This window comes from Parasteatoda tepidariorum, chromosome 1, assembly GCF_043381705.1.
Source record: "Parasteatoda tepidariorum isolate YZ-2023 chromosome 1, CAS_Ptep_4.0, whole genome shotgun sequence".
Classification (NCBI taxonomy): Eukaryota; Metazoa; Arthropoda; class Arachnida; order Araneae; family Theridiidae; genus Parasteatoda; species Parasteatoda tepidariorum.
The window spans coordinates 18,727,094-18,738,335 of record NC_092204.1 but is presented as its reverse complement, the minus strand read 5'-3'; the positions used below and the strand labels follow the sequence as shown (position 1 = coordinate 18,738,335).

The 11,242-nt window shown below is 31.2% G+C and overlaps 1 protein-coding gene across 1 annotated transcript in view; it reads left to right on the top strand.

The window, feature by feature from the left end:
* Positions 1-1,265: 1,265 nt before the first annotated feature.
* The window catches only part of LOC107438152 (Microfibril-associated protein 1), a 40,326-nt gene continuing 30,349 nt past the window's right edge, over positions 1,266-11,242 (top strand). The window contains exon 1 of the mRNA XM_071177418.1: positions 1,266-1,455. The gene's annotated coding sequence lies outside the window, so the exon portion shown is untranslated. The remainder of the gene's footprint in view (positions 1,456-11,242) is intronic.

Genomic DNA, 11,242 nt, shown 5'->3' with positions numbered 1-11,242 from the left:
TAACAGTTTCAAAATTATTTCTTTTTTGGTGAAATGCACAGTTTTGAAAGATAGCCATGAAAAAGAACAGATAGTAACATTAATGTCACTAATAGTATTAGAAAAAACATTAAAAAAATACTTCTAATGCAAACTAGAATAAAAATGAAAAATCTCTCACTTCAAGAAGACCTCCCGTACCCACACACGTGACCTATGACGTCAATGCCAGCTAAACTCTATCAGCAAAATGGCGTATTTCAGTTCAGCTAAGTTTTTCTACATAAGTTAGAATGTTATTTAACGATAAGTTAAATACAGAGCTCAGTTGAAATAAAATTCTTACTCGTCCACTTCTTTTATTTAACTTTGAATTATTATTTTCTTAAGTATTTTATTGCAATTGTTATATGTTTTTGTTTTGTGTACCTAGCAACTTAGATGCATAATTAGTTTGTTTATGTTCCACATGCCTCCGTGCTTGTCTTTGAATTAAGTCTCTTTGTAAATTTGTATAGTGAAAGAATTGAAATCCTAGAGAAAGAATCTTTGTGAAAGAATTTCGAATGTGCCACTTAAGAGAATTGATACTTGACGGGCTTGGCTTACTCGAAGATAAAAAAGAACAGTTGTTAACGCAAACAAATGCTACGTTTTAACAACCAATCAGGATTGAGGTACCTACACTATGCCACTTGCAAGTATACCATTGTTAAAGTTTGTACTTCATTACGAAGTAAAGATAAGGTAATTTTGGTCACCTCAATAATTTAAACATAAACAAAAACCTACTAGATAGAATTTCATAAATTATTAATTATACTCTCTATTTTCTCTTTTACTGTTCAGATGTTGTGATTCTACATTTATAGATATATGAATCTGTTTTCTTTCTTGTTCTTAAAAAACACTTTCCGACGACATTGCGTCGTTACGAAGAAAAGTGTATCGCACTAAATCTCAAAAGCGAAAACACTCCCTGAAATCTTTTACGTGTTTTGAAAAGAACTGCGGCTGACAAATGCTAAAGACTTGTCACCCTCGCACTCGTATTTAAAGGTAAAGAACACGGAAAAGCTTTCTGCCTGACCCAGTCTTTTGTGGACGATTGGACATTTTCCAATTCCACCAAACGATAAAGAAAAAGGTAAAGGTTTTTGTTTCAAAATAAAGTGAATAGATCTGGCAACAGAATCAAATATTTCTAAAAACAGAACGATAGGGGAATACATGGATAAGAATTTCTTCTTGTTATTCTTTGTTCCGGTAATCTTATTTCCAAGACTGGAGATAAATTCGATTTATAAATGAAGCATTATTGGTTCCTTTTCTTGCTGAATTCTGATTTGAAATCGAAAATCTGGAATCAATGTTATTTTGTTTTCGGTCTAAATTGGAATCTATTGACTTCGTTGGTTTTCTGAACAGTAAAATCGATCGGCGAATAAGCTATTTAACTTAAAGGAACATTTTAAAGTAAGTTATCAGAAAATATTATTTAGTTGAATTGCTATTATACTTATATGTCATCAAACTGAGAGAACGGTTTTATTTGAGTATATTCAATTTAAAATAAGCGTATCACATTAAACAAAAAGATTATACAAAGCAGACAATTTTCAGGCATAGGCGAAATATTTTTCTCAATAATAGCGAAATTTATTCACGCTTTCTATATTGTTTAAAGATTTATAGCACTATAGTGTCAGATAGTTTTTCTAATACAAAACATAAAATGTTTTTTTCCTATGTAATTAAAAGTCTTAACAATTTAAAGAAATGTTTAACAGCATTTAATCAGAAATGGTTAAATTTTCAGAAATGGTTTGTTAATTTAAATTGCACTCTAAAATTTACAAAACAATTTCTGCATTCACAACAAAAAGTTGCCTCCTTAACAATTTAAAAACCCATTTTTAAATTATGGAGGAAGTGCGCTTTGGTATTAGTAACTGTTTTTATGAACACTACGTTTTCCATACAGACAATAAATTGTTTTTATACATTAAATTGTTTAATTGGTATAAATTCTTAAAATTTGTTAAGGAGCAATGTGATGCAAAAATATCCCCTTTAGAAAAACTGTGGCTTATCATGATATTACTCTATGCCTTTAAACAGTAATTTCTCTAAAACTCAAGATTTTTTTGAAGGAATATTTGGAGTAAGAAAATAAAATTGACCACCATTACATTACAATGGGCTTTGGTAACGGCATTTACAGTGGATTCTTTTTTCTATCTTAAGATAGGTTAAGCAATTTAATAACTTCTTTGAAAACCATTAGAAACCATTCGAGTTGTCCCAAAATATTCGATAAATATATATATCAGGAATCAGGATCATTCCAGGATTAAGAAAATCAGGAGCATTTTTAAAAAATATAAAAATAATTGACGTCGAAAATCCAGTTTTACATTATCGCGCAATAAATCTTTCAAAATATATGTAAACGTTATTTGGAAAACCGATTATGTTGAATAAAAAATAGGATATTTTAAATGGCTGATGTACTTACTGGGTGGTTATAATTAAAGTTACCTTGTTTAGGGCAGCATATAGTCAGTTCTTTCTGGAAGAAGTAAAAATGCTCATATACATTATACAGAGCGTAAGCAAAAGAAAACTACAATTAAAACTGTTTTCCAATTTGACCGATGCTTGGTGCTTTTCATGTACGAGAAAGACGTAAACACAAGTTGTAGCGATTTAAAAGCCTGTGTAATAAAACTATTCCGTACCATTTCAACTATAAGGGATAAGGATGATAACTACGTTCGAAGAGACATGGAGTTAGAGATGTGCTGTTCTTGTTGTTTCTAATGTCACTTGCAAAATACCAGTAAGAGTAAACCTGCTTGGTGAAACCAAATGAATTTAAGGCAGGGGGTGCGTTTCTTATTTTTCAGTGACGCCATCTATGGTCAAGAATCTTCAGCCACACACACGCGTCACAGCCTGTTTTAAAGTGCGAACTCATTCATACATCCATTCATTCATCCACAGATCGTAATTTTGACCTGAACCAGAGATCGATCAATCTCTAATTCAGTACCCCCAGGTGTATAATTTGTTATGGGAGCTTGGAGGACTTAGTAACCCGACAAATTTAACCAGTCACATAGGGAGTCTTCGACCGGTGGGGATCGAATTCACGAACTCTTGAACATGGGCCAACGCTCTACCAACCTGGCTATCCCGGCCAGATGTGCTGTAAAGAAGAGAGCAGAAGTAGTTTTCCAAGTAAAACTGAATTGAAAGCATGCATTTTGTTTCAATATATGCATGCAATGCTGCAGTAAATAAAAAACCATTTGTGCCACTGTTGAGATCCTTATTACAAGTTTTAAAGAATGTGTTTGCCGAAATAGGAATTTTAAGAGAACGAACTCTATGGTGAGGTATGGTTGAAATAAATCAATTAGCCCTTTTCAATCGAAAAGCTCACCTCTACAATTATGTACCACTCTGAATATTAAAACTTTTACAGTTTAATACTCATTATCTATTTAATTGGTCTCGAGGAGCTTATGGTAATTGTAAAAACAATGGTTTATTAAATAAATTATCCTAAGAAACTGAAGCGGTGAATATATTACTTGATTAAACACTTCATTGTCTTCAAAAACATACCAATTGGAAATAACAGTCGACATGCTTTAAGCGTTCAAAAATAGTCGCCCATTTTCAAGACTTGCCAGGCGTGAATGAGAAAAAACAAAAGTGATTTGATATATAAAACATAAAGTTGCCAAAGAAAGATGAAAAAACAAAGGTAAGAATCCAAAGTAGAAAATCCCTATCGGCCACTGCTGTTTTTCTGGTTTTGTTATTCATCTTCTTTCTGCCTCGGCTACAATGGGTTATATCTTGTAAACTTGGTTGTATTGATGGTTGCGTCTGCTTTTATAATTTTGTAAAGAATTTCGAATACAGAAGGGTTGATAAGTGCCCTGTAAAGTGGTCCAGATATATATTACTACTTTACCAAGAGTTAACCTAACTAATAGTAAATATTGTGGCATTCAGCACGAGAAATTTTTGTTTCAATTTTAAATAATTGAAAAAGATACTTTTCGATTAAAAAGAACTTTCCATCCATTATTTTAAAAGAAACTCTCTCTTTTCATGGAATTCTTCGTTTATATAATGTTCTGAATGTAAGAGTAAATGTGATTTAAATATTGGATTAAAGGGATTGCTAGAATTTTCCTCCGCTCCCCTTTTTCTCTTCAACTTTCAATTCAATTTCCAACTCGTTTTAAATTTCCCTTTCTTTTAGATTATCTCTCGCTTATAAGATTGCTTCGTTTCGTTTTCTAATAAAATTGTATTGGTGGGAACGAAAGCTCCTTTGTCTCTTTAAATAAAACTTTTCCATTCATTTTCGCTTCAGTAAAAGCATAACCTGTGCTTTTTTTTAGCAACTGTTTTAACTCTTTGTTTCAGAACCTGCAATCAGAAATGTAAAAAGACTTTAAAAATTAATTTTATAGGGCTTGTATTGAAAATTAAACTACCAAATTTCATTTTGAAATTAATTAGATAACAAATCAATGCTGGTAATATTTAAAAATAATGGCTTAATTTCTTGTATAAAATTTTTTGAGTAATCAATTCACACTCAAAAAAACTTTTTGTATTATGTTGGGAACTATTTCTCGTTAGTGTCAAATACAAATCATCGTAACACATTCTTAAAAAGAATTGAATATACAGTTACATAATTATAAGATTTTAATTGTCGCTGTAATGCAGAATTCCGTGTCAAGTTCCCAGCAGAAGCTTCGTACAAATATTCAATGATTTTATCCTTGAAATGTTTCCTGTTGATATAAATTACGCTTGATCCTACAATTTCATAACATATTATAATAATGCAGTTGTAACATCAACTCAGGATTATCACGAAACACTTTAATTTACCAAATATATTCTTCAAACTTTCTACAACCTTTCAATTGCAAAGTTTACAATGTAAAAACTATACGGATTGCGTTTCAAACTGAGTGACACGCTGAGTGACATTAATAGAGGTTCGACGACAATTACTAAATGGGAAAAGTCAGCAATAAAAAAAAATTAGTTACCACGTCTAACTATTCCTCTTTAATATCAAATACAAATAATCGCAACACATTTTTAAACAGAATTGAATATGCAGTTACATAACATAAGATTTCAATTGTAGCTACAAAGCTCCAAACAGACGCTTCGTACAAATATTCAGTGATTTTATCTTTGGAGTGTTTCCTAGTTGGTATAAATAACACATAATCCTAACTCATATTAAAACAAAATTGATCATACAGTTTTGTAACATTAAAATAATTCAGTTGAAGAATCAACTCAAGAGCGTCGCGGAACATTTTAATTCACGAAACATATTTCTCAAATTTTCTACAACCTTGCAATGCAGAGTTTGCAATGTAAAAACTATATAGATTACTTTTTAAACTGAGTGAGAAGCTACATTAATAGAAGTTCGATGACTATTACTAAATAGGAAAAGTCAGCAATAAAAATATTAGTGTCCTCGTCTAACTATTTCTCTTTAGTATCAAATACCGATAATCACAGCACATTCTTAATCAGAATTGAATATTCGGTCACATTGCATAAGATTTCAATTGTCACTACAATACAAGGATTCGTGTCAAATTCCTGGAAGCTTCGTACAAATATTCAGTGATATTTATCTTTTCAAATGTTTCTTAGTTGGTGTAAATTACACATAATCCTAAGTCATACTAAAACAAAATTGATCATACAGTTCCATAGAATAATATAATAATTCAGTGGTAGCATCAACACAAGATAGACGGATGCTACAACGTAACACTATAATTTACCAAACATATTCTTCAAACTTTCTGTAACCCTGCAATGCATTATTTACTTTGCAAAAGCTATACTGATTACGTTTGAAACTGAGTGAGACTCTTCATTATGTTCGACGACAATTACTAAATGGGGAAAGTCAGGAATAAAAAAATTAGTTTCTCTCTGACTTTCACCTTAATTGTCCCTGCTTTAGAACTATCCTTATAAAAAAAAATCGTTTTCAGAGATTTTACGCCGATGAACATACAAGAGCTATCGAATTTTTTTCTCTTTCTCTCACTGGCTCTCTGTGAATGAAAAGTAAGATAAGAGCGTTGCGTGAAGCAGACAAAAGAAAGAATTGGTCTTGTCAATTCAGTGACTGTAAATAAGATGTGGCCAGAATATTTTTTTTATAGTTGTCTGGTTAAAAGGAAAATTGAGAGTAACATTTTCATTGGGTTTTTGAACAAGAACTTCTCACAGTAGAAAAATAGTTACATTAAAAGCATAGTAAAAATAATTAAATAAACTAGAAAAGAAAAAGTCACAGTGGCCATGTTTGAAACTTTTAATTTCGGAAAAAAAAACTTTAAACATCAATCGACCTGAAGAATCTATAAATTTATTTCTGGAAATATTTTTCAAAGCATAAACTTCGCGACAACTTTCGAAAAAAAATGTTTTTTTTTTTATTCTATCGAAATGAAATGTTTATCTAAATATATTTCCTCAATTAAAATATTTTTAAAGGTTAGATTTAAAACTATTTCAGCAGAGCTCTTAAGTAAATATTATCTCATAAGTGAAATTGATCATTTGTGAATTCATAGTTATGATTTGCTCATTTGTATCTACTGTGCTTTTAAAATGATCTCTTTTTTTTTTTAAGAAAAAAAAATGTTAGCTCAAGTTTTCCATCATAAGGATTAATTTTACAATTGTACTGAAACAGCCTTGTTCTGCCTACCATAATACATTAATAAAAGAAAAATATTAATAATATAAATATATAACATATTCGAATTAAGTCAAATCACATTTTTAAAAATTAAGCTGTGTTTAACAGAAAACTTTCGAGAACTTTTAAGGAGAATGGAAAAATTTTGCCCACATTTATAAAATTCGTTTATTTAAAGATAACTCCATGAAGAATGTAACCTCTGTATGATGAAATGGTCGAAAAATTGTTGTCTCTCTAAAATGGTCGAAAAATTGTTGAATTGTAAGGCATAATTTTCTGCATCATTTTGAAGAATATAATTTTATGTGGCAAAATACAAAATTCAAGCAAGTTCGGATGAATAGTATTTGAGAAAGTGAATTTCAAAAAATTATTCCGGTTGGTCCGTTTATTTATTTATTATTATTATTATCATTTGCTTTGCGCGCTGTACATTTGTAGGTAGCTGTATTGCACATCTGTATTTTAACAGACAGGTCACCAGCAGGATGATCTGCCTATGAATATTTCATTGAATTTAGCCTAGAAGCAATACGTTGTAAGTAACTTGAATCAGCATGTATAGGGTGGTTCTATGTCAGCACCCTAAATACTTTTGTAAATATGATCTCAGTTATTCACATAAGGAATTGCAAATTAATATTTAAGTGACTAGAAAGAAAAGAAAATATCAATCAAAATCTCTTAAACCATTAATGATTTGGGTGCTCTGTTTATCTGCACAGAAAAAATCTGAAAAAAAATTTTTTTTTAATATTTTTCGGTGCATTTCCGGTTTCATATATCAATTAAACCGTTTTTTTTTTTCTTCTTGAGTTTAAATATTAACGGGAGGTTCAAACAAAGCATACATTTGACTTCATTTTTGACAATAATTTTTAAAATATATCTCAAGATTGGTATTTGCGGAATACATTGTTTATTAAGGGCTTGAAACAGTTAGGTATTACTTTTGAAAAAGAATGTAAGAAATCAATACTATAACTACTATCACCCATGGTTAAGACGCTAATCGAAACACCATGAAGTTCATTTTTTTTTATCGTGATTGTATGATCATACTCCTAAAATCTTTTATCATTTTCTAATCATTTTATAACGAATCGAATTTTATTTTTCATTATTATATAATCGACTTTACAGGAAAAAATATTAAAATTTTTCAGCAAATATAAGTAGCAGTCAATTTGATAACAAGTGTCTAGAATCTTTAGACATCTAGAAAATCTAGAATCTATTCACTCGGATATTTTCTATTCATTTATATTACAGGTTTCTAGAACAGCTAGACCAATTTTGTTCGGTTATGGAACCTGAAATGATGGAGCTTCTTTTTGGGTGAAAAAAAAAGTTTAAAAAAATTTTTTTTAAAAATTTATTAACAGCTGTGAATATACTAGCCAAAAAAAAAAGGCTATTAATAATATTTGAAACCATTTAACCCTTTGCTTACGGCTGGTACAACATGTGGACCCCATGTAATGGTACACCGTAAACAAAGGGTTAATGTGTAGAATGCAATATTTCATGTTATGATCTTTTTCATGGTGTATGCATAAGTTGAAAATGAATGAAATAAGCTGAATTTTGGTTTTTAAAAAAGAATTGCTATAAACGATGAGAATAGTTTTGATTACAGGTCTCAAGGAACACACCTCTTAAGAAAAATCATTAAGATATGGTAAACTTGTTTATAAACCATTTGTTTATCTTATCCTAATACTAGCTAATTTCACTTTGAAAATTATTCGAAAGCAATACAATAAATCCAATTCTTTTTAACGGACTTCTATTCCATTTTAGAACTTTTCCGTTTCATCGAATCTTCCACTTCCGTCTTCAAAGCTTCTAGGACAAAGTGCTATTTCTCTTGCGACGTCCCCAGTTTGCAATGAAAACAAAATCCCCAAGGCTCAGTTAATGAGTTTATAAGCAAAGTTAATTAACTCCGGAGCACTCCACAGAACTGAGTAGAGTTCGTCGATATTTGCTTTGGAGAGAGACAGATCTCTGTTTGATGTCGTTGAAACTCGACACTTAAATTTGTTATGCTCTGAAATCGAGCCAGCTTTTTACCTTTGCATCCCACTGATGAAAGCAAACGTCACGTGATGAGAATCTCCTAAGATTGATTGAATTTATTTTAAGGTGTATGGCCTTTACATTTCACGCATACATTGTGGATTTTACAGGATTTTATCTCAGAGATTGCAGAACTTGTGTCTCGTAATTTAATAAACTTGATTTAAAATAATTTTTACCACTATGAGAAATAAATAATTTTACTTGATGCACAGGGTGGCTAAAAACAGGGCGACGGCTACTCAGATACGAGCTCTGCATCTGCCGTGATGATACGTGTGCCTAAAAAACAAAAAGTGATAGAAACTTAATTCATATTCACATAGTTCCTTAATTTAACTATTCATTTATAACTACCACCCAGTGGTCGGAAGTAGCGCACTACAAGTAGTGAAACTACTGTAGTCGCTACATTTTTCGTAGTCTGTAGTGTAGTAGTTTACTTTTTTTTATAAAAGTAGAAGCTTAATTCATATTCACATAGTTCCTTAATTTAACTATTCATTTATAACTACCACCCAAGTAGCGCACTACAAGTAGTGAAACTACTGTAGTCGCTACATTTTTCGTAGTCTGCAGTGCAGTAGTTTACTTTTTTTTTTATAAAAGTAGAAACTTAATTCATATTCACATAGTTCCTTAATTTAACTATTCATTTATAATTACCACCCAGTGGTCGGAAGTAGAGTACTACAAGTAGTGAAACTACTTTTGTCGCTACATTTTTCGTAGTCTGTAGTGTAGTAGTTTACTTTTTTATTTATAAAAGTAGAAACTTAATTCATATTCACATAGTTCCTTAATTTAACTATTCATTTATAACTACCACCCAGTGGTCGGAAGTAGCGCACTACAAGTAGTGAAACTACAGTAGTCGCGACATTTTTCGTAGTCTTTAGGGTAGTAGACTACTTTTTTCCAGAAAGTAGTGTAGTGAATAGTGCAATACAAAAAAAACAGTAGTTTGTAGAGACTCCTGGCAATTATTTTTAACGTTAATTTAGTAAAGAAACACGACTCTAGCGCAACTTTATTTTTGAATTTGATGAGTAAAAATCTTCGTGGATCCATCAATGGAGGCAATGATAATGATCCTGTGGCTGCAGCTGAGTGTTAACAGAAATTACGTATATAAAATCACATAGAACTAATATTTAAACTTGCCATTACGAAAATTAGATAATTAATCACTTTGGACACACTTTCACATGCGAATGCACAAAACATTGATGTTATTTCAAAGGAAGGGAACGTTTTTTCGATGTCCTTAATTTCTTAGAGGAAATAAGAGAGCATTAAATAATTAAAAAATTTCAAGTGTTTGATAATTTCACATTTCTTAAATTGAATATTCGCTGTGGAGAAAGGCTAACAAGTTAAAAATTAAATGAAGAAATTTGAAAAAAAATTTTTAGAATAGCAAACTGGCTCATGTAAACATGAATAAATATTTACTAATTATTCCCTTTTTCTCTTTCCAGTTGCAAGTTTGTCTCTTTAAAGTAGTGAAATGGTTACTACAGTTCCAAAGTAGTTTTTAGTCACTACATTTAGAAAAAAATAGTTGTAGTCATAATTAACTACACTTGTAACAAAGTAGTTGTAGTTAACTTCAAAAAAACTAAGTTTTTCCAACCACTGCTATCTTCATATATTACATTATCAATGTGTATCCTTGAGTTAATCCTCTCTTAATAACATAGTGTGTCCCGCCAAACCCGTTGCTGCCTACCATTCTTTTAATGGGACGATAATTATTTTTCAAAAGAAAATGATACCACACGTGTTTCATTATTAGCATTTATTTCGAAAAAAAAGTTCTATCTTGAGAAAAAGTTATATTCTTGAAAATAGTTCTATCTACTTGAAAGTCAAAGCATAGTGCTTTTTAAAAGTAAGCAAAGAAAATAGTTGGTGTAAGCAAATACGAACTGTCACTTTTTTCGTATAAGTGCTTTTCATATATAAACTGCTGTTTGTAGAAAATGCAACACCATGAAAGAATCATCAGAATCAAATGAAATTTAATGCAGAAACGACTTGTACTGATACAAATAAATGATGAAATTTTCAAAACAAAAGAAACAAATTAAGCGTCCGAAATCAGTATTTGGTGCAGCCACCACGCGCTGCAATAAGTGCTGCTATACGACGTGGCATGGAGTCAAACAGATGTTGAATATCTGCTTGAGGAAGAGAATTCCATATCGCTTGTATGCGCAACCAAAGTTCGTCTTTGGAAACTGCAGGACGCGGATCACGAGTGAGACGCCGACCAACCATATCCCACACGTGCTCAATAGGCGACATATCCGGCGAATAAGCAGGCCAAGGAAGAAGTTGCATGCGTTGTGCTGAACAGAAGTCTCTAACAGTCCGCGCAACATGTGGGCG